Below are 24,223 nucleotides of genomic sequence, written 5' to 3'. Positions count from 1 at the left end.
CAGTGAATGGGTGAGATCACAAATTTAACGTAACATTTATACTCCTGCTAATTATTTTGTTCTGGAGTATCACCTCATTATGGTTAAGCAGCTCGGTAACCACTACACACAAAGTCTGCATCTGGTGCCCATGGAAACCGATATTTCCATCCTTTACTGGATTTAGCAAGATGTGGTTTAAAGCATTGTGTTGCTAACTGTTTATTTAACTCAACAATACACAAAAGGACTAAAGATCAGTTAAAAGATTCGTCACATGTACATCGAAACATACAGCAAAAAACGATGCGGTTTGTGTCGAATCAAACCAGTGAGGATTATACTGGGCAACACTCTAACAAGGAAAGATTAGCGTAAATTTCATATCCCAAAAGGGGCAATATTCTCGGCTATGCTTTTTGTCTGGGGACAGAAGTAAATTTTGCTGGAGTTTCACTGGACTCTTGACTGGTTTCATTCATTATCCACAACGTAGCTTTGGTTTGAACCAGGAGCTAGTTTTCCTAAGGAGCAGAGACTATCACTTCACATACCTTCTCTAATTCCCTGGTTCATAAACGTGGACAGGTCTGAGAAAGATTGCAGATTGTTTCCTCCGCATTCTGCTGGTGCAGTGACTGTGTTTGCACATGAAGGGTCACAATGGAACTGGGACAAATTGGAAAGGTCGGGTACGGGCCGAATCAAGGCAGCGGGGTCCAGGCCGGTGAGCCAGAGCGTATCGCTGCCACTGTTCCCAATGTTTGGCTGACAATTTAAGTGTTGGGCTGAACCAGAAAGGTTGGGTACAGGCTGAATTGAGGCGGGGGGGGGGTTTAGGCTCCAGAGCCACTGAACCACAGGGCCCCAGAAATGACTGAACCCAATGTTTGAATGACGATTTACGCGCAGGGCCAGACTGAAAACATCAGAGGATGTCGGGGCCCATTTAGCTCGCCGCTTGGCTGTGTGCTGAACTAAGGGTCTGGGGACGGACTCTCTGTGGACTTCAGGTCAGAACGCTATTTGTTTGCGTTTATTGTTTGCATGATTTGTTTTTTCTGTGCGCTTTGGGTGTTTGACGGTCTGTTTTTCATGGGTTCTTTTGGATTTCTTTATTTCGTGGCCGCCTGTTAGGAGACGAATCTCAAGGTTGTACAATGTATACATACTTTGATAATAAATGTACTTTGAACTTCAAGTGCCCTTTTCATCAACCATTTATTAGGTGCCTTTCAAAAGATGTCTAATTTGCTCCATAGCAACAAAACTTTTAAGCCCAGTGCACTTCATACAAATGTAATTATCAGGAAGACTGGAGGTCATCCACAATGAACATAGCACTAAAGGCTGATTTATACTTGTGCATCAAATGTACGCTGTAAGTATGGCGTAGCCATGAACCCTACGCTGAATCCTACGCCAGAACCTAACGTGCACCTCTCCCAAAATGTAACTACGCGTCGCGGCGACGCAGACCGCAACAACTGTGTTGGTCCACTTGGTAGCATCACATTTCCTCCTACGCTGCAATAGCTTCCCATTGGGTGACTGAAGGGCAGGGAGGGAACTCTGGCTGCGATGCTTTCCATAAAGCTTTACAGACCTCCGAAATTATAGAGGACCCTGTGCTTGACACCAGTTTGTAGCTAGCTGCTACAGCCTGTTGACTTCCACCTGAAGCTAAAACTCGAATGGTGATTGCCAGTCTCTCTGAGTATACTGTGTGTACACTGATGCGAAATAAATGATTGGAGACGATGAACTGAATCATCAATTCTACCTGCCGACATCCAAAAATATTTGAAATGCATTTCCTCGTCCATGTCTCTCAGTGGCCGGACAAGCACAGAAAATTCACCCTCCTTCAGTTCCAGTCGCCGTTGTTTGAAGTTTGAGTTTCTTCGTGTTGAGATTCACATGAAGAAACTCAACACAGTGGCATCGAAATCCCACCGCCAACTAGCGTTTTGGCGGTGAATTGCAGAGCGACGCAGACACACCAACGCACAAGTATAAATGCTCACAATGGCGTAGCCCACCTGTGTAGGCTGTGGCATAAGCTATAAATCAGCCTTAACTCTGGACCCATTCTCGGCTCACTAGCTATGTACCAGCAGAAAACAAAATCTCCAGAGCAAGGCTTGCCTGCCTACGTTGTACCAAACTCATCAACCTAACCAAATAAAAGTTGCCAGGTATGTCCTGAGCACAACAAGCAGGCCAAATATGACCTAATTATTGCTGGATGTAGGATTTCAATCTGAAATATTGACAATTACTTTCCTTTCGCTAAGTTCTCCCAGCAGATTGTTGTTTGCTACTTTCTGCCCCAGTATCCTACTCTCCAATCATCAGCAAGTCAGGGCATTTTATTGGCAGTGCCCACTCACTGGCACACAGTCTGTGCTCTGTCATGTCTCTAGCAGTGAGGTAGCTTCATGTCTAGTGCATTTTATTGGCAGTGCCCGCTCACTGGCACACAGTCTGTGCTCTGTCATGTCTCTAGCGGTAAGGTAGCTTTGCGTCTAGTGCGTCGCTTCACAATGCCAGCGATTGCTGAACAGGTTCAATTCCCGTCACTGCCTGTAAACAATTTGTACGTTCTCCTCAGGACCTCCTGGGTGCTCACATTCTGAAGATGAATCAGGTTAGGGTCAATGAGTTGTGGGTGTAATATTTTGGTGCCAGGCTCGTGGCAACATTGACAGGCTGAACAACACAATCCTCACTGATTTGATCTGATGCACACAATGGATTTTACTGTCTGTTTCAATGTACGTGTGACAAATAAAGCTAATCCTTATCTATATCTCTATACATCACCGTAGATCTGGACAAGTTAAGTTCAGGAGCACAGTGGGAGTACTGCTTTGATTCAGTGTTGCACCAGGAATCCTGATAAAACTGCAGTGAATGGAAATCATAGGAAAATGCTCTCCACCAATTTGAGACATACCTTGTACAAATGCAGGTGTTTATACAGTACTATGTAAAAGCCTTAGGCACTTATATACTGGATATAGCTAGGGTGTCTAAGACTATTGCACAGTACTGCATTTGTCGATGTGAAGTGGAGAGCGAGTTTGTAAATCTGGCGGGAGCAAAGGATGTAAGGAATGGTGAGGGTGGAGTGCTGTGGGAGGGGTGTGGGACAGGTGGCCGAGAAGAACTGCCAGGGGTGGGGAGTAACGCTGGTGAAGACTCACTCAGCCTTGAGACACCAGGCAAAGTCATTTGATAGCAAACAATTAGTTTCTTGATCATTACAGAATGTCTCTCTGGTGCTTGCTGTTCCCTCCCCTCTCCCTTCCTTTTTCCACAACTGTGATTCCCCTCTCCCTGCCCGCTTCCACTCTCAGTCAATAGTAGAGACCCATATCAGAATCAGGTTTATCATCACTCACATATGTCATGAAATTTGTTTTTTTTTGTGGCTGCAATACAGTGCAATGTATAAAATTACCACAGCACTGTGCAAATGTCTTGGCACCCTAGTTATATATATTTTTGCACAGTACTGTAGTTGTTGGAGGGCATTCATCCCAGCTCCAGCACATGATGACAGGCATTAATCTGGGTGTTTTTCTAACCCCACTGTCTTCGCCTGCTTTATCAGTAATTATCCATCATAAAACCTGAAGTGAGGGTTATCATAACACCTCAGAAAGTGAAGCGGCAGAAAAACTTGGGTAGTGTTCCAGTTTGGTCACGAAGTGGGTAGCAACACATTGATATACCTCAGTGTTATTAACACTGCTAAACTTTCAATATCCTGCGGCTAATATTGATCGGAACTTGACTGGAGCAGCCATGTATATTGAGTGACTCCTTTAACAGGGAGCCTGGAATTTAGTGACATGGATCTGCTGCTTTGAGCAACTTTAGCCAAAGCTGGATGGTCAAACTTGCTAGTAGACAGTTTCCAAGTAGGGTTGCCAACTTTCTCACTCCCAAATAAGGGACAAAAGTAGCAGTCAAAAATGGACACTTGTGTTTACCCCGAGAAAGACCACCATGACCATGAAGCCTTGCGCGGGCACCTGTGTGCGCATGCGTGACATGTGCATACATGACATGCACATGTGTGTACGTGCCGATTTTTTTTCTACAGATCGGTTTTCCTGATTCTGATACACTGTACATACATTATTTCTACTTTATATCGGCTGTGTATTTGTCATATCATTCCTGCTTTTACTATATGTTAATATTATTTTAGGTTTTATGTGTTATTGGTATGATTTGGTAGGTTATTTTTTGGGTCTGGGAACACTCAAAAATTTTTCCCATATAAATTAATGGTAATTGCTGCTGTGCTTTACGCCATTTCGGCTTACGAACGGTTTCATAGTAACGCTCTACCTTAGCGGGGGAAGTACGGGACAAGGGTGGTCCCGTATGGGACAAACCAATTTAGCCCAATATACGAGATGTCCCGGCTAACCCTATTTCCAAGTCAAAGTGACAAACAGAGCAAAGTCTTTAAGACAGGTAGTGCTGACAAAACCAGTTTCCCACCTGCTAAGGTTTTTTGTATTAAATCAGAATCAGGTTTAATATCACTGGCATATGTTGTGAAATTTGTTGTTTTGTGGCAGCCATACATTGCAATACATATTAATTAAAAACTATAAATTACAAGAAGTGTATATATAAAAATAAATATGTAGTGCAAAAAGAGAGGGAAAAATACTGAGGAAGTGTTCCTGGGTTCATTGTCCATTCAGAAATCGGATGGCAGAGAGGAAGAAGCTGTTCCTGAATCATTGAGTGAGTGCGTTCAGGCTCCTGTGCCACTTGATGGTAGCAATGAGAAGAGGACACGTCCTGAGTGATGGGGGTCCTTAATGATGGATGCCGCCGCCTTGAGGCATCGCCTTATGATGATGTCCCTGAAGCTGGGGAGTATGGTGCTCATGATGAAGGTGGCTGAGTTCATGATTTCCTGCAAGCTTACTCCAATCCTGTGCAGTGGCCCCTCCATACCAGACAGTGATGCAGCTGGTCAGAATACTCTACACAGGACTCCTGTAGAAATTTGCGAATGTCTTTGGTGACATACCAATTCTCCTCAAACTCTTGATGAAATGTAGGTACTGTCTGCCTTTGTTGTAATTGCATTGGTATTTTGGGCCCAGGATAGATCCTCAGAATCGGAATCACGTTATTGTCGGTATGCGAAACACACCATGTCCAAAATGTCGACAATTCACTCTTTTCCATAGATGCTGTCTCGTCTGCTGAGTTCCTCCAGCATTTTGTGTGTGTTGCTTTGGATTTCCAGGGTCTGCAGAAGTTCTTGTGTTTGTGACAGCAAAATTGATTGTGGTTCAGTGCCAAGCATAAAACACAGGACAGTATCATAACAGACAACACAATAGCGTCCAACAATTTATAAGCCAATAGTGCAAACAGCCATGAGCAATCAACAATTAGCACAAATGTCAATAATCAAACTTAAATAACTAAGAACGTATGAACAGATTAAATAATTATCAACAGGACAGAGAGACATTATTCAGGGACAGTTAGGGTATTACACCTGAATGAATTTTGTTGAGAAGCTGGATAGCTGCAGGAGAAATGCTTCAGAGGTGATGTGTGGTCCTGTTGGTGATGGACTTGTGGCATTTTGGTGAATAGGTGACTGCTGGGGTTGGTGGAGTAAGAAGTAATTGTTCCAGCTCTTTTCTTCACTCTGGCAATGAACAGGACTTTTAATGTCGGTAGCTGATGGCCAATGATTTTCTCCACTGCGTGGACTGCTCACTGCAACCTGGACTTGGAGAGGGAGGAGGCAGCGGGGAACCAAACGGTGATCGAGGTGGTCACAACACTCTCGATGATGGTTGAGTAAAGTTCATCACGTTCCACCCTGAGATGTTAAACGTCCCAAACTGGCGTAGGATGAACAATCTCTGTTGGGTTTTCCCAGTAATAAGCGTTACGTACTTCTCCCACTTCAATGTATTGGTAATGGCCGTCCCCAGGAGTTTGAATGGCTCTACCACAGATACAACCTGAACATTAATTTCCTGGGGGTGGGGGGTACAGGCAGGAAGTTGTTAGTGGAAGTCGATCCTCATTTCCACTGTCTTGATAGCATTAAATTCTGTTATTAAGAGCACTATCTCTCTTTGATAACAGGGCACATCATTATAAGAGGTGAGAACAATGGCAGTCATGTCATCTATGAACTTAAGGATTTTAATGAATTTTCCTGTGGGGGTACAGTCATTTGTATAAAATGGGAACTGGAGGAATGAAAGAACACAGCCCTAGGGAGAGTCTGTGCTAAAAGCCATTGGAGTGGACAAGTAGCAGCCCAGCCTTGCATGCTAACCTTACCTGTCAGGAAGTTTGTAATCCACTGACAAGGTACAGCGAGGTGGGTTAACTTGCTGAGGAGCAACTCGGAACAGTGGTGTTGAAGGTGGAGCTAAAATCCACAAACAAGATCGGTGTTGGGGGAGCTCAAATGTTGAAGAATGTAAGGAAGATACAAGTTAGCTGCATCCTCAACTGAGCGATTTGCTCTGTAAGCAAACAGTAGCAGGTCAACAAGAGGATCGGTACTGGACATAACATAGAGTCGACATCAGACTTTCAAAAGTTTACATAACTGAAGTCAGAGCCACTGGCTATAATCATCAGGTTCAGTGATCTTGTCTTCTTGGGAACTGGAACGATTGTAGAAACTTTATAGTCTGGAAATCTGCATAATTGCAATGAGGTGTGAAAAATATCAGTGAAGACAGGTGCTAGCTGATCCGCACAGTGCCTTAGGTTACCAGGTGAGACACCATCAGGGCCCGCAGCTTTTCCTCATGTTCTGTTTTCCACATAGTTTGTGAATGTCTTCTTGCTTCACAGAAAGTATGGAATGGGGGGGGTGGTGGATGCAGTGGACGCTGAAGCAGGTGAATGGGACTGGGGTGAAACGGGGGGTAACATTGGAGTGGTTGTGAAAGGGAGAAGGATAGGGGCTCAGTATATTGGGATCAGAGGAAGTGAGAAGAGATAGATGTTGATTGTCCTTATGAAAATAGCAATAAAACTGATTGAGCGGATTGGCCAAAGTAGGGGAGGGGGAGATGTAGGAGCACTTCTGTTTGAAGTTGGTAAGACAGGGAACTCCAGACTGCCCGGCTATTGATGTTGACACCTAAGAACTTGAAACTGACCACCCTTTCCATTTCAAATCCTTTGATGAGGACCCATTCCTGAAGTCTGTAAACAATTCCTTGGTCTTACTGATGTTGAGTGCAAAGTTGTTGCTATGACACCACTCAACCACTGATTGATCTCACTCCTGTACGCCTTCTCATCACCATCTGAAATTCTGCCAACAATAGTTGTGTCATCAGTAAATAAATAGATAGCATTTGAGCTGTGCATAGCCACACAATCATGGCTGTAGAGAGAGTAGAGCACTGGGCTAAGCACACATCCTGGAGGTGCCAGTGTTGATTGTCAGTGAGGAGGAGATGTTATTTCCAATCTGCACAGTCTGTGGCCTCCCAGTGAGGAAGTCAAGGATCCAGTTGCAGAGGGAGATACAGAGGCCCAGGTGTTGGATCTTTTTGATTAGAATTGAGGGTATGATTATGTTGAGTGTGGAACTGTAGTCAATAAACAGCAGCCTGACAAGAGTACTACTATTGTCCAGGTGATCCAAGGCCAAGTGGAGAGCCGGCGAGATTGTGTCCACTGTAGACCTAATGTGGAGATAGGCAAAATGCAGTAGGTCCAGGTCCTTGCTTAGCAGGAGTTGATTCTGGCCATCACCAACCTCTCTGAGCACTTCATCACCGTAGATGCCACTGGGCAATGGCTGTTGAGGCAGCTCACCTTGCTCTTCTCTGGCACTGGTACCATTTTGAAGCAGGTGGGAACTTCCGACTACATCAGGGATTGAAGATGTCCTTGAACACTCCCACCAGTTGGTAGGCACAGCTTTACAGAGCCCCACCAGGTACACCGTCAGGGCCTGACACCTTGTGAGGGTTCACCCTTTTGATAGATGTCCTGACATTGGCCTCCAAAACAGACATCGCAGGGTCACCGGATGCTGCAGGGATTCACACTGATGTCATTTTATTCTCCCTTTCAAAGTGTGTATATAAGGCACTGAGCTCATCTGGGAGTGAAGCTTCACCACCATTCATGATATTAGGTTTCGCTTTATAGGAAGTAATGGCCTGAAAACTCTGCCAGAGCTGAGGTTCCATCTCTAACCTCAATCAGAATATTTTTCTCTTAAAATAGCCTTCCATGGGTCATAGCTAGGCTTCTTGTATAGTTTGCAGCACCAGTCTTGAATGCCACAGATCTAGCCCTCAACAGACTATGCATCTCCTGATTGCTTTTGACTTGGGTGTGTCCGGTATGTTCTCGAAGGCACACACTCATGCACGCAGATGCTGACGAAATTGATGACAACTGTTTCCATGAAGCAAAGTACACAGCAGTCCCTGATGTCCCTCTGATAGAGCAACCTTGCTCTATAAGATTTTATTTTGCAGAGACTGTATGTTTGCCAGTAGGATTGTTGGAAGTGGGGGTACGGGGTCTAAAGCCTCTGTGTTTCAATCTTCCTTCAAGCCCAGCAGGCTTTCCTCACTTCCTCATTCTTAAAGGGAGACTGCACTCATGACCTGAGTCTGCAGTATGAGATCCATCGATTTTGCGTATCAACAAATTTTTTTAAAGTCTTAAAAAGATGTTGCTTACTGAAGTACCCAAGTCTGTGACTCTGAGTTTCATCTGTAGTAGTCCTGATCGGGAATATTTGATAATTCCTATTGGAGCTACACACTCCTTATCAGCGACATCCTTGATCACCTTTAAAGGTGTGTAAACATCAAAAAAACTTAATTAATATGTTTTACTGATAAATTCAAACAAAATATCTTAATATAACCCTAAGATGATAAAGAATACTTAATGGATTGCAACAGATGTTATAAAATTTTCATAGCTTGTGCTTCTGCACCCCCATCCCAATCGTCCTTTGCACTTCAAACCCTGAAGGTGAAGATCTGAAGGTCAATTTCCAAGCATAAAAACCTTAGCAAAGCTGTGTGCTGCTGCTTAGTCCAGCTGGAAAAATGATTGGCAGAGCCTATATAATAAGTTTGGGAATTAGCAGTTGCCGCAAAATTCATGTTGCTATGACTGACAACTAAATAACATCTGACAATCAAATTTATTGAATTGAGAAAGGTCACCGAGAGAAGGTTGTCCTGTATTTCATTGCTTGGTTATGCCAAGTCACTTTAATCATTCCGCATAAATCAAACTATATTGAGTTTGCACCTAAACTTCTTTCGGAACTCATGGCTGATCCATTTTTCCTCTCAGCCCTAATCCCCTGTCTTCTTCCTGTATCCCTTCAAGTCCTGACCAATCAAGAATCCATCAACCTTTGCCTTAATTATATATAAAGACTTGGCCTCCACCACTGCCTATGGCAACGAAGTCCACAGATTCACCACCCTCTGGCTAAAGAAATTCCTCCTCATCATTGAAGGAGATGACTATGGCAATGTGAGTGCATTGGTCTGGCATCTTCCTAAATTTTGTTTATTTTAGAATGATTCCCACAGTTTGCAATGTGGTAAATATAACCAAACTATTTAAGAGAGGAGGAGGAGGAGGACAAAAAATCATTAGGTCCAACATCAGTTGTCGGGAAAATTATGTTTTTTTTTTCAAATGAGTTAAGAGAAAACTCAGAAAATAGTACAGGCTGAGCACCCTTTGTCCGAAATTTCAAAATCCAAAAACTTCCGGAATCTAATTTTTTTTTAGCACTGACATAAAGGCACAAATGGAAAATTCCACAAGACTTCAGGAAGGTTCCCAGGTGATGCGCAGCTTTCAGAGAAGTGTCCTCACATATGTAATAAATGGAAGTTAATGAAAAATGGAAAAAGACTGCATAAAGTGGAAAATGAAGATCTCGATCGTATAGTGTCAGCTTTGGAGTGACCATTTGTTGCCTAACGATATGCTGATCGTGAAACAAGTAAAACCACGATGAAGTGATAATTGAAGGTAATTGTGAATTCACAGGCTGGTTGCAGAAATTTAAGAAAAGGCACAGCATTACATTTTTAAAGCCTCTGCTGATCACGAAAACCTAGCACCAGAAAAAGTCCACGATGCTGACGGTTTTTATACCTTACATAAGAGCATTAAATTTTGAAAGCATTGCTGATGAAAATCTAACACGAGAACAAGTCTACAATGCTGACTGGTTTATACCTTACAGAAAGTCTATAGAAAAGTGAAATGCAAGTAGAATGTAATAAACACATGGCATCTTAGGTGGGGACTGAAAGCCTGCCGTTGTTTGTTGTTGTTTAACAACTGATTCAGGTATTCTCTTGCTGCTGTGCTGCTTCTGTTACCCTGGTCACATTATATTTTCATTATATTAAAGGTATATAATAATTTTTACTGTTTAGTACAACAAGGGTAAGACGAAGACTGCTTACTGGTGGCATATAAATTCAGAGTCAGAAATGATGGCAATACCCAGTTATCTTATTATATATTGCAAAATACAAAAAAATCCAAAATCCAAAATACTTCCAGCCCCAAGCATTTCAGATGAGAGGTTCTCAACCTGCAGTAAGTTTGAGAAGATTAATAGAAGGAAAATCATATTTGACTAATTTGTTGAGGTCGTTATTTGCAGTTTGTGTGAGGTAGGATCAGTGAATGTGGTGGATTTGGACTTTAATATAGTCTTTGGAAAGGTGCCACACAAGTGGGTTACTGAACAATTTAGACTACACATCATTGTGAGTAATATATCGAAGGGGTCAAGCTTTGGCTAATGGATAGAAAGCAGAGATTAGGAATAAATGGATCAATTTTGAGCCTGACGTCTGTGGCTATTGGGGAGTCACAGGGGTTGAAGCTTGGGCCCCAGCTGCTCTCAGATGGTTCCAATGATCTGGATAAGAAGATCAAGTGCATATTATTTAAGTTTTCTGATGATGCAACGCTGTGACAATGTAGGTTATAAGGAAGATGTGGAGAGACTTAAAAGGGAAAGGAATGGGTGAGGGGTGGGAGATGAAATGTAATGTGGAAAAATGCAAGGCCACCTACTTTGGTCAAAAAGATCTGAATGATTGAACAGTGCTGTATTCAAAGGTACTTGTAGACCCTAGTACACAAAATGATGGATGTTAATGTGCAGATACAACAAGCAATTGAGATGAAAAAAGTATATTAGCCTTTATTGTAAACGAATTTGCATACAAGTGTAAATTTTCCCTCCTCCGGTATTATAGGATCCTGTGAAACTGCATTGTTACGAAGTCGGTAAGCAGAAGGTGTCTGTTTTATTTACTTTGTGCACTCCATGTATCAAAAAACATTATAGATGAAAAGGAAGTGTAATGTGAGTCAATATCCTTTCACTGACCAAGCTACAGTGTCTGAGAAAGCTGAGCTGCACAGAGGACAGGCATTGAGGAAAAACATGTCTCTGTAATTGAAATTCTGTGGTTTGGCTGAGGGGGATTTTGAGATAATCATCTGAAGAAGGAAGTTAAAATGGAAACCTGTGGTCGATGTGGTTTCTTTAATTTTGATTGGAAACAGTGACTGCCTGGCCAGAAAGTTCATGGGTGAAGTTCCTTCCCAGTCCTCCTACATTTTCCCCTCTTGAATTTCTTCCTCCCATTTCTCAGCTCTGACGAGGACTAGGATCCATTGGTGCAAGGTAATCCTGGTACTGATGTATCCTTGCCCTTGGCAGAGCTGAGAAATAGTAGGAAGAGATGCAAGAGTAGGAAAAGTGGGAAGGAACTTCTCTGTGTGTTTTCACCGTGAATTTTTATGCAGCCATCCTGACAAACTTCATCCTTTTGGGATTGCATTGAAGAATGCTTCCAGACGGGTCCAGGCAATAGAAGTGCTGCTTCAGGGCACTATCTGTTCAACGTGTTGCGTTATAGTACCACTCTTCCCTTAAATAAATGCCTCTGGTTTGAGAGTGATGCAGTGTTGTCAAAAGTCAGGGGCAGAATAGATTCCCTGAAAATGAATACATGCTCAGTGGTCACTTGATTAGGTACCTCCTGTACCTCATAAAGTGGTCACTGCTCGTATGTTTGTTGCATTATGCTGCTGTAGCCCATGTGCTTTGCATTCAGAGATGCTCTTCTGCCCACCACGGTTGTAACGCGTGGTTACTTGAGTTACTGTCGCCTTCCTGCCAGCCTGAGCCAGTCTGGCCGTTCTCCTCTAACCTCTCTCATTAACAAGGCATTTTGACCCACAGATTTTTTTTTTGTTTTTCACACCATTCTCTTGCAAACTCAGAGACAGTTGTGTGTGAAAATCCTAGGAGTTCTGCAAAGTCAAACCACCCCATCTGGCACCAACTATCAATCCATGATCAAGGTCAGTTAGATCACTTTCCTTTCCCAACCTGAATTTGATCTGCACAACAACTGATCCTCTTGCCCATGTCTTTTTTTAAATGCATTTTTGCTGCCACATGATTGAATCAGGTTTAATATCATCGGCATATGTTGTGAAATTTGTTGTCAAATTTGTTGTCTTTGTGGCAGCACTACAGTGCAATACATGATAACAGAGAGAAAAAAAAACTGAAATACAGTAAATATTCAGAAATTGGATGGCAGAGGGGAAGAAGCTGTTCCTGAATCGCTGTGTGTGTGTCTTTAGGCTTTGGTACCTCCTTCCTGATGGTAGCAGTGAGAACAGACCATGACCCGGGCAATTAACAATCAGGTCTACCTAATACTGTACAGTGACCACTGAGTGTGTGTTGACCTGAGTATCAAAAGAAGTTTAGATTTGTGAAGTTCACAAGCAAATGTTTAGAATTAAATGCTTTATGTATTCATACTGCATTTAGTCTGGTACTAGTCAGTAATTCTTTCATTCTATCATTGCAAACTGCTATCAGAGGAAATTTCTGGTATCAGTAGTTTACAATGGAGATTACAGTGGGGTTTGTTCTTATTTTGGGTTTATTGAAATTTCTTCTCACAATGATAATCCGAACTTGAGTTCAATACGTTACATACAGTGTCTGTGGAGTCAATGTGATAAAACTGCTGGATGACGGTTTTCTCTTCCTGATGGGAAAGGAACGTGGTCTCAGACAGTGGCCGTTTGAGATACAATGATAATCTGGGATTCTTTATGCAGCGCTTGTTAATTGAGTTTCCTTGGCAACAGCAGTCAATGAGTTAAATACAACAGATGAAATAGCTCCAGTTCTCTCAGCATGTGCATTGGCTCCTATTGAAGGGCTGTCTACTTCCCTTGTGGAATATTCCATTCTGGAAAGGGATGTATGGTTGTGGAAAAAATATCTCTATTGTTCTATACTTGTGAGAATAAATATTTGATATATAATTGATAGCATTGCTAAAAAGAAAGAGGAATTAAACTGACGATGATTTTAGCAGATTAATATACAAATAGTTAGATGACAAATAATGCACCTGACCCTCTGATTGTGGCTCTTTAGAGAGGTGGCTTTGGATTTATAGGGAGGAGTCATCTTCTCCTATGTTTTGTCATCTTTCCATTGTTTTTGTCTGTGGGTTTTTTTGCTGTACTGAGTTGCACTTGCTTTTGTCGATGACTGAGAATGTCATTGTTGTGTGCCCCACGATAGGCGGGAAGCTCTCTAGTAATATTGATGCATCCAGGAGCTGGCAGCAGTTCAGAGATCGGAGCCGGTCGCTACAGTGCTGCTGTCACTGATGCAAGCAGCTGTTCCCATCTGCAGTGCAGTTATCGCAGCCCTGTAGTCAGACCTCTCAGGGCTTTCTGCTGGTGGAGCTAACAAGGAGGCTGGCCCTGCTTGGAGCTTCTGTACAGGGACAAGCCAAGGATGGGAGGCTCCCAGTCTGTGCAGCAGAGGCAAACGAGCAGCCTGAATCAGGAACCTTCAGAGGCTATGTGAGTCTTGCATCTTTTTTTTTTGTTTTGGTTTTTAAACCATAATCCCCCATCTCACTCACTGGACCAGCAGTATCATTATCAGCCATCACAATGTAGTTGCTACTGGCAGCCACCACTATCCCGAAAGGACAATGATAAACCTGAAGGGCAACATTAAATGGCATCATTATCCAAAATAATATTAAAATAAAAATAAGACTGTTGTAAGCTAAGAAATATCTTTAAGACATATCGAAGGAATGTTCAGACGTCTCAGTGTGATTAAGAGATGTTTTGGTTTTAGCTGTAAGAACAGCTCTGAGGGATCTGTTCTATTCCTTTGTGCAGTTACACATTGATGCTGTTGGAATTCTACTTTTAGGCTTTAAGATCTTGTTCCTTCAGTGGCCCTTATCGAGCAAGATTGCACAAAAGCAAGACACTGTCTTGCTTCAGCAACTGTAGAGCTGACAAAATGCATAGGCTCCTTTTGTACTGCATGGTGGCCATGGAGAAGCAACCCGGTTATACATCCAGCCTTATAGACCCACATTGAAGAACATCTGCAGGTTTTTCTTTTCCTAGTACATTCACATGTACTGTCTCAGCTTGTGCGGAAGCTGCCCGTTTGAGGCTCTGTTGTGGCCGCACTTGCAGCCAAGATATAGCGAGAATCAGCTGCTAGTTCAAAGGGCGACCTGAAATCAGAAATAAATATGGAAGCACTATTGTCTTCTCCTGGGCTTTATGTTGAGCAGGTGATGACTGACTGCCAGTCCTGGTGAGTATGATTATTATGAAAGTGTTTCTGTGGCGTTGTGATAATTTAAAGCCAAATGCTTTCTTTATTGCAGCAGTGACTGAAGAGACTAGCTAACACAACCACCCCTCGAGGCTGGCTGGAATTAATTCTATCTATCACAGATGTCCAAGACACAATATGTGCCGATTCTAGTCCATTAACAGAGAAAATCTGCAAGGATGTTGCTGGGACGAGAACCTGAGTTGCAGGGAAAGATGAGTAGGTTAGGATTTTAAGCCCTGCAGCACAAGAGAACGAGGGGAGATCTTGTAGATTGTGGTCTATAAAATCAAGGTGATATAGATATGGTGAATGCACGAAGGCCTTTTCCCCTCAAGTTGGGTGAGACTAGAACTAGAGGTCAGAGGTTAAGGGTGAAAGCCGAAATATTTAAAGGGAAGCTGAGAGGGAACTTGTATAGGTGTGTGGTGGAGAGTATATTGACTGGCAACCTCACAGCCTGGTATGGAAACACCAATGCCCTCGAAAGGAAAATCCTACAAAAAGTAGTGGATACGACCCTGTCCATCAAGGGTAAAGCCTTTCCCACCATTGAGCACATCTACATGGAGTGCTGTCACAGGAAAGCAGCATTCATCGCCAGGACCTCCACCACCCAGGCCATGCTCTCTTCTGCCATCAGGAAAAAGCTACAGGAGCCTCAGGAACAGTGATTACCCCTCAACTTTCAGGCCCCTGAACCAGACAGGATAACTTCACTCACCTTCATTTGCCCCATCACTGAACTGTTCTCACAAATTATGGACTCACTTTCAAGGACTCTTCAGCTCATTTTCTTGTTATTTAATATTTATTTATTTGTTTCTTTCCTGTTTGTATTTGCACAGTGTGTTGTCTTTTGCACACTGGTTGTCCACTCATCGATTCTATTCTGGTTATTGGATTTATTGAGTTTGCTGGCAAGAAAATGAATCTCAGGTTCACATATGGTGTCAAATATGTACTTTGATAATAAATTTATTTTGAATTTTGAACTTTTGAACTTTGTAGAACAGACTCCCAGCAGAAGTGATATGTGCTGGTTCAATTGTAACGTTTCAGATAAGTTTTTTTGAGTAACGAATGAGAAAGGTATGGAGGGCTCTGGTCCAAGTGTGGGTGGACGGGACTAGATTGAACATCAGGCTGGCATGAACTAGATGGACCGAAGGATCTGTTTCTGCGCTGTAGTGCTACATAACTCTATAACACTCTAGCAGTAATTGGCACTAAGCTACAATGGAACAGTTCTCCCCTTCTTATTTACTTGTTCTGTATTTACTAAGTATGATAAGAGTACTTATCAAGAAGTATCATAGGAAAGGCTGAAGATAATAGTGCTGATGATAAGGTTGCTAGTTTACAAACAGAGGGTATGTGTAGTGAGGGGAGGCTGTTGATGGGACAAAATTGCAGTCAACAGGATGAGTTGCAACGTAAAAGGTGGACAAAATCGAAAATGAAAGGGTTATATTTAAATGTACACAGTATATGGAATAAGGTAGATGAACTTGCAGCACAGTTGCAGATTGGCATATGATGTTGTAGGCATCACTGAATCACAGCTGAAAGAAGATTATAGCTGGGAGCTTAATGTCCAAGGATACGCATTATACTGAAAGGACAGGCAGGAAGGCAGAGGGGGTGCCGTTGCTCTGTTTGCGAAAAAATGAAATCAAAATGTTAGAAAGAGATGACATAGGATTGGAAGGTGTTGAATCATTGTGGATGGAGCTAAGGGACTGCAAGGGTAAAAAGACCCTGATGGGAGTTGCATACAGACCCTCCAAACAGTAGAAAAGATGTGGCCTACAAATTTTAAAGGGAGATAGAAAATGCATGCCAAAAGGGTAATGTTACCATAGTCATGGGAGACTTCAGTACTCAGATAGATTGGGAAAATCAGGTTGGTTCTAGATTCCAGGAAAGGGGATTTCTGGAGTGCCCATAAAATCGCTTTTTAGAGCAGCTCATGGTTGCGCCCACCAGGAGATCGGCTATTCTGGATTGGGTGTTGTGCAATGAACCAGAATTGATTCAGGAGTTTAAGGTAAAAGAACAGTGATCATAATATGATCAAATTCACCCTGAAATTTGAGAAGGAGAAGTTAAAATCAGATGTGTCAGTATTACAGTGCATTAAAGGGAATTACAGAGGCATGAGAGTAGAGTTGGCCAGAATTGATTGGAAAAGAACACTGGCAGGGACGACGGCAGAGCAGCAATGGCTGGAATTTCTGGAAGGAATTTGGAAGGCACAGGATATATCTATCCCAAACAGGAAGAAATATTCTAAAGGCAAGCTGACACATCCATGGCTAACAAGAAAAGTCAAAGCCAACATAAAAGCCAAAGAGAAGGCACACAATAGAGCAAAAATTAGTAGGAAGTTAAAGGGCTGCAAAGCTTTTTAAAAACTGACAGAAGGCAACTAAAAAAGTCATTAAGAAGGTAGAGATGGAATAGTCATAGTCATACTTTATTGATTCCAGGGAGAAATTGGTTTCAAAAGTGAGCAAGCCAATAATATTAAAGAGGATATCAAAAGTTTCTTCAGACACATACATTGTGAGAGAGGTGAGAGTGGATATCGGACCAGTGGAATACAATGCTGAAGATGTAATAATGGGGGACAAGGAAATGGCAGACGAATTGAATAAGTATTTTCTATCAGTTTTCACAGTGGAAGACACTAGCAGTATGGTGGAAGTTCCAGGTGTCAGAGGTCATGAAGTGTGTGAAATTACCATTACTGGAGGGAAAGTTCTTGGGAAACTGAAAGGTCTGAAGGTAGATAAGTACCTGGAGTAGATGGTGTAGACCCAAGGTTCTGAAAGAGGTGGCTGAAGAGAATATGGAGGCATTAGTATTGATCTTTGAAGAATCACTAGATCTGGAATGGTGCCAGAAGACTGGAAAATTGCAAATGTCACTCCACTCTTCAAGAACGGAGAAAGGCAGAAGAAAGGAAACTATAGGCCAGTTATTTTGACCTTAAGTGGTTGGGAAGATGTTGGAGTCTATTATTAAGGATGAGATCTCGGGGTATTTGGAGCTACATGATGAAACAGGCTGTAGTCAATGTGGTTTCCTCAAGGGAAAACCTTGCCTGACAAATAGGATGGAATACTTTGAAGAAGTAACAAGTAGCATAGACAAATGAGAATCTATGGATGTTGTGTATTTGGATTTTCAGAAGGCCTTTGATAAGGTGCCACACACGAGACTGCTTACCTAGTTACAAGCCTATGGTATTACAGGAAAGATTCCAGCATGGATAAAGCAGTGGCTGTTTGGCAGGAGGCAAAGGGCGTAGGGGGAGAAAAGGAGCCTTTTTCTGGTTGGCCGACAGTGACTAGTGGTGTTCCACAGGGGTCTGTGTTGGGACCAATTCTTTTTATGTTATACGTTAATGATCTGGATGATGGAATTGATGGCTTTGTTTCGAAGTTTGTAGACGATACAAAGGTAGGTGGAAGGGCAGCTAGTTTTGAGGACGTAGGGAGGCTACAGAAAGACTTAAACAGATTAGGAGAATGGGTGAAGATGTGGCAGATGGGATACAGTGTTAGGAAGTGTATGGTCATGCACTTTGGTAGAATAAATGAAAGGGTTGACTATTTCTAAGTGGAGAGAAAATACAAAAAAAAACTGAGGTGCAAAGGGACTTGGGAGTCCTTGTGCAAGATTCCCTAAAAGTTAATTTACTGTTCAGTCTGTGGTGAGGAAGGCAAACCCTGTGCTTGCAAGAGGACTGGAGTAAAAAGCAAGGATGTAATGTTGAGCCTTAATAATGTACTGGTGAGGCTTCACTTGGAGTATTGTGAGCAGTTTTGGGTGCCTTACCTTAGAAATGGCATGTTGAAACTGGAGAGGGTTCAAAGGAGGTTCACGAAAATGGTTCCAGGATTGAATGGCTTACCATATGAAGAGTGTTTGATGGCTCTGGGCCTGCATTCATTAGAATTCAGAGGAATGAGGGGTGGAATTGAAACCTATTGAATGGTGAAATGCCTTGATAGAGTTAATGTGGAGAGGATGTTTCCTATGGTGGGAGGGTCTAAGACCAGAATAGAGGGGTATCCTTTTACAAAGGAGATGAGGAGGAATTTCTTTAGCCAGAGTGTGGTGAATCTGTAGAATTCTTTGCCACAGGCAGTTGTGGAGGCCAGGTCTTTGTGTATATTTAAGGCAGTGGTTGATAGATTCTTGATTGGTCAGGGCAGGGAGGGATATGGGGAGAAGGCAGGAAATTGGTGCTGAGTGGGAAAATTGGATCAGCCATGATGAAATGGGGCAGACTTGATGGGCCAAATGGCCTAATTCTGCTCCTATATCTTATGGGCTTATGGTTCTTTAACACAAGAAGTAATTTTCACCCTGCAGAATCAGAATCAGGTTTATTATCACCGGCATGTGACGTGAAATTTGTTAACTTAGCAGCAACAGTTCAATGCAACACATAATCTAGCAGAGAAAAGAAATAAATAGAATTTTAAAAAATAATAAATAAACAAGTAAATCAAATACATATACTGAATAGATTTTAAAAATGTGCAAAAAGAAGAATACTGTATGTTAAAAGGCAGTGGGGTAATGTCCAAAGATTCAATGTCCATTTAGGAATTGCATGGCAGAGGGGAAGAGGCTGTTCCCGAATCACTGAGTGTGTGCCGTCAGGCTTCTGTATCTCCTACCTGATGGTAACAGTGAGAAAAGGGCATGCCCTGGGTGCTGGGGGTCCTTAATAATGGACGCTGCCTTTCTGAGACATCGCTCCCTAAAAATGTCCTGGGTACTTTGTAGGCTAGGCCGGAGATGGAGCTGACTAGAAGCTGACTGCAGCTTCTTTCAGTCCTGTGCAGTAGCCCCTCCATACCAGACAGTGATGCAGCCTGTCAGAATGCTCTCCATGGTACAACTACGTATATTTGAGCATATTTGTTGACATGCCAAATCTCTTCAAACTCCGAATAAAGTATAGCCGCTGTCTTGCCTTCTTTATGACTGCATCAATATGTTGGGACCAGGTTAGATCCTCACAGATCTTGACACCCGGGAACTTGAAGCTGCTCACTCTCTCCACTTCTGATACCTCTATGAGGATTGGTATGTGTTCCTTTGTCTTACCCTTCCTGAAGTCCACAATCAGCTCTTCCGTCTTACTGACGTTGAGTGCCAGGTTGTTGCTGCAGCACCTCTCCACTAGTTGGTATATCTCACTCCTTTACGCCCTCTCGTACCCCCTGAGATTCTACCAACAATAGTTGTATCATCAGCAATTTTATAGATGGTATTTGAGCTATGCCTAGCTACACAGTCATGTGTATGCAGAGAGTAGAGCAGTGGGCTAAGCACACACCCCTGAGGTGTGCCAGTATTGATCGTCAGTGAGGAGGATATGTTATCACCAATCCGCCCAGATTGTGGTCTTCTGGTTAGGAAGTCGAGGATCCAATTGCAGAGGGAGGTACAGAGGCCCAGGTTCTGCAACATCTCAATCAGGATTGTGGGAATGATGGTATTAAATGCTGAGCTATAGTCGATGAACAGCATCCTGACGTAGGTGTTTGTGTTGTCCAGGTGGTCTAAAGCCACGTGGAGAGCCATTGAGATTGCATCTGCCATTGACCTATTGTGGCAATAGACAAATTGGAATGGGTCCCGGTCCTTGCTGAGGCAGAAGTTCAGTCTAGTCATGACCAACCTCTGAAAGCATTTCATCACTGTTGATGCAAGTGCTACCGGACGATATTAAAGCAGCCCACATTATTCTTCTTAGGCACTGGTATAATTGTTGCCTTTTTGAAGCAAGTGGGAACTTCAGCCCGTAGCAGTGAGAGGTTAGCCTTGCAAATTGATCCATATCCTTTTCGAATGACAGATGTACTCGAAGGCATGTGAAATAATTCACATATACAGTCCTGTGCAAATTCTTAGGCACATATATGTAACTGGGGTGCCTACGACTTTTGACAGTACTGTAGCAATTTTACATATTGCACTGTACTGCTGCTGCAAAATAAAACAAATTTCATGTCATATGTGAGTGATGATAAATCTGATATGATGTGATATGACATGATAAATTCTGATATGGGTCTCTATTGTGGACTGAGAGTGGGAAAGGGTCAGGGAGAGGAGAATCATGATTGGGAAAGGGGGAAGGCAGAGGAGAGGGAGCAGGATGCACCAGAGAGACATTGTCCCCCCACGCTAGTACTCCTTCTTTGTCACATGTCCCACACCCCTCCCACGGATCTCCACCCTTTCCATTCCCATCTTCCTTTGTTCCAGCCAGATTTACAAACCCGCTCTCCACTCCACGTTGACAAATACAGCACTGTGTAAAAGTCTTAGGCACCCTAACTATATATTTGTGCCTCAGACATTTGCACAGTCTGTATTTCCAAATACCACCAATTCTAAACAGATACATGGTCTCTAACTACCCGAGTAGAATGAATATCACTTTCATTAAATTATTCAAGTTTCTTCAATGATATAATTGTAACAAACCACTTTTAATGATTCTGGAGAGGCTTGACAAATGTGTCTTTGATCACTAAAGCTGCAAGTGTGAGAGTTTTGGCTGCTGGTTCAATTACCTCCTGACATTTGGTTTCACTGAAGTCATTGAAACTCGATGTACAGGGGTTAGTGCAATTAGCATTTGGTCACCTTACACCCCTTCATTGCTAGCAACAGACAAGAATGTCCCCCTGGTTATATGACCCTTCAAAATGGAATGGTATTAAGTATATGGATGGAATTCAGAATCAGGTTTAATATCACTGGCACATATTGTGAAATTTAATGAGGTGGCAGGAGTACAATGCAATGCATGATAATAGAAAGGAACAAGACTGGGAATTATACATATATAGTAGCTAGATTAAGTAAATAGGGCAGAAAGTAGAAATAAAGTAGTGAGGCAGTGTTCATAGATTCAGTGTCCATTCAGAAATCAGATAGCAAAGGGAATGAAGCTGTTCCTGAATCTTTTGAGTGTGTGCCTTCAGGCTTCTGTACCTCCTTCCTGATGGTGGCAATGAGAAGAGGGCACGACCCGGGTGACTGGGGCCCCTCATGACGGACACTGCCTTTCTGAGCCACTGCTCCTTGAAGGTGTCCTGGGTACTATGGAGACGAGTGCCCGTGTTGGAGCTGTCGAATTTCTTTGTTGCATTCGAATTTCCATTGAACTTGCCTGGCAGATTTCCCAAGGCAGCAAAAGATCTGTTCCATGACAAAATAAAGGATTTGTTTTTTGTTCCAGGATCACAGTATCTTATTTCCTTCACAATTATTTAAATCACCATTGCATTAACCCTGGCTCACTGCGTCTCTTGATTAGGACCAATTCTAACCTGAACCATATAGCCAAAAGAGAACAGTACCAGGGTTAAAACTCTTCTCTGCCTCATTGCCACATAATGTTTTTTTTCTTCTTTATTTGTCCGTAAATTGGGGTCCTTTAGATTTCATATGCTGATAAGATATGGCGGGGTGAGATGCACACCACTGTGAATGGTTACAGTGAATTACTGTAGCAGGTTAATCCATTGATGTGTTCTGATCAATGCAGGTGACCTACAAAAGAGAATGTGAGAAATTAAAATGTGTCATTTGGGCTGTTTGGCAGATTGCTATTCAATTATGTTGTTTAAGTGTTGGAGAGTGGAGAGTGTCACTTTTTCTGCATTTGTGACAATGATTTTACGAGCCCTTTATTGAAAGTACATCTCTATCAGAGAAGCCCTTGCTGCCCTTGTAATCAATACCTGATTCTGTTCTGCTGGAAGTCGAGGCTAGAAGTGTCCAATTGGAATCTTACCTAGGCAGCTCTCCTCGTTCATTTTCTCCTCTTTCTGATGGTGGAACACAGCAGGCCAGGCAGCATCCATGGGAAGAAGCACAGTCGACATTTCAGGGTCTCGGCCTGAAACATCAACTGTGCTTCTTCCTTTGGATGCTGCCTGGCCTGCTGTGTTCCACCAGCATTTTGTGTGCGTTGCTTGAATTTCCAGCATCTGCGGATTTCCTCGTGTTTGTGTTCTCCTCTTTCTGTTGTTTTCCTCAGCCCGTCTCTCATGTTCATAGATGCTGCTCTTTCTCCAGCACTGGTTGCTCCCTTCAGATTTCTAAGTAATGTACAGTAAGCCTTAGGCACATGGAGTATGTATAGCTAGTGTGCCTAAGACTTTTATACAGTACTGAATTTGTCAGTGTGGAGTGGAGAGTGAGTTTGTAAATCTGGCAGGAGCAAGGGATGTTGGTAATATTGAGGGTGGAGTGCTGCGGGAGGGGTGTAGGACAGGTGACAGAGAAGAGGAGCCAGGGTCTGAGGGGTGGCAGTAGTACAGACACATCCAGCCCTAAGAGACCAGGCAAGGTCATTTGATTCCAAACAATTGGTTTATTGATTTCTGGTGTTTCTTCGATGCTTCCTGCCCCCTTCCCCTCTTTCTGACCCCTTCCCACTCTCAGTCCACAACAAAGCTCCATATCAGAGTCAGGTTTATCGTCACTCACGTATGTCATGAAATTTACTTATTGATTGAGATACAGCGTGGAATTGGCCCTTTCAGCCCTTCGAGCCACGCCGCCCAGCAATTCCCCCAATTTAACCCCAGCCTAATCACCGGACAATTTACAGTGTCCAATTAACCTACCAAATGATACGTCTTTGCATTCTGGGAGGAAACCCACGCGGTCATGGGGAAAGTGAACAATTTTCTTACAGGCGGCAGCGGGAATCAAACCCTGGTCACTGTTACTTTAAAGTGTTGTGCTTAGCTCTATGCTACTGCGGTGACCTGCAGTAAACAAAAGCAATTTGTTTTGTTTTGTGGCAACAGTACAGTGCAATGCATAAAATTATTATAATATTGAGCAAATGTCTTGGGTACTCTAGATATATATATGAGCCTGAGAGCTTTGCACACTACTGTAGTCCTCATGTAATTGTGAAGTCTCCATACTTCAAGATCGGCCTGGGCTGGCCCAGGCAGTGGAATTCCATTTTCCAAAGTTTAATGTTGTTTTTCATAATGATGCCAGTGTTTGCATGCATCTTGTTGTACTGACACTCTGACCTGTGATAGCGTTGAAAATTAGAGTGCAGGAGAGGGTGCCCTTTTTCACCTTTCTGGGCCAAGTTGGCAGGGTAATGTCTGCTAGTTTAGTCGCCGAGAGGACAGAAGTACAATTGCTACTTCCCGCAAACCAGGACTTCACCGTTAGGGAAATGTTCTGTTCATTAATAACCACCGTACATTGAGCAAGTTATTACAAGGGGCGCATGAGTGTAACTAATGGCTAGTAATGGCTTAGTGCTGTGATGCTGCTTTCTCTTTATTGACATTGAAGTAGCCCAATTCATTATTCCATGAATGCAATGCCTTGGTGACCTCTGTGATGTTGCAGTGAGCAGCAAACTGTGATACAAGGGAAAGAATTACTGCAGCTGTTTGAAAAGATCCTGAGGTA

General features: G+C 42.8%; 1 protein-coding gene across 13 annotated transcripts in view; it reads left to right on the top strand.

The window, feature by feature from the left end:
• LOC134359048 (uncharacterized) overlaps window positions 1-24,223 on the top strand; it is a 279,403-nt gene that overhangs the window by 180,207 nt on the left and 74,973 nt on the right. The window lies entirely within an intron of this gene.

Source organism: Mobula hypostoma, chromosome 19, assembly GCF_963921235.1.
Source record: "Mobula hypostoma chromosome 19, sMobHyp1.1, whole genome shotgun sequence".
Lineage (NCBI taxonomy): Eukaryota > Metazoa > Chordata > Chondrichthyes > Myliobatiformes > Myliobatidae > Mobula > Mobula hypostoma.
This window is presented reverse-complemented; position numbering and strand designations above follow the sequence as displayed.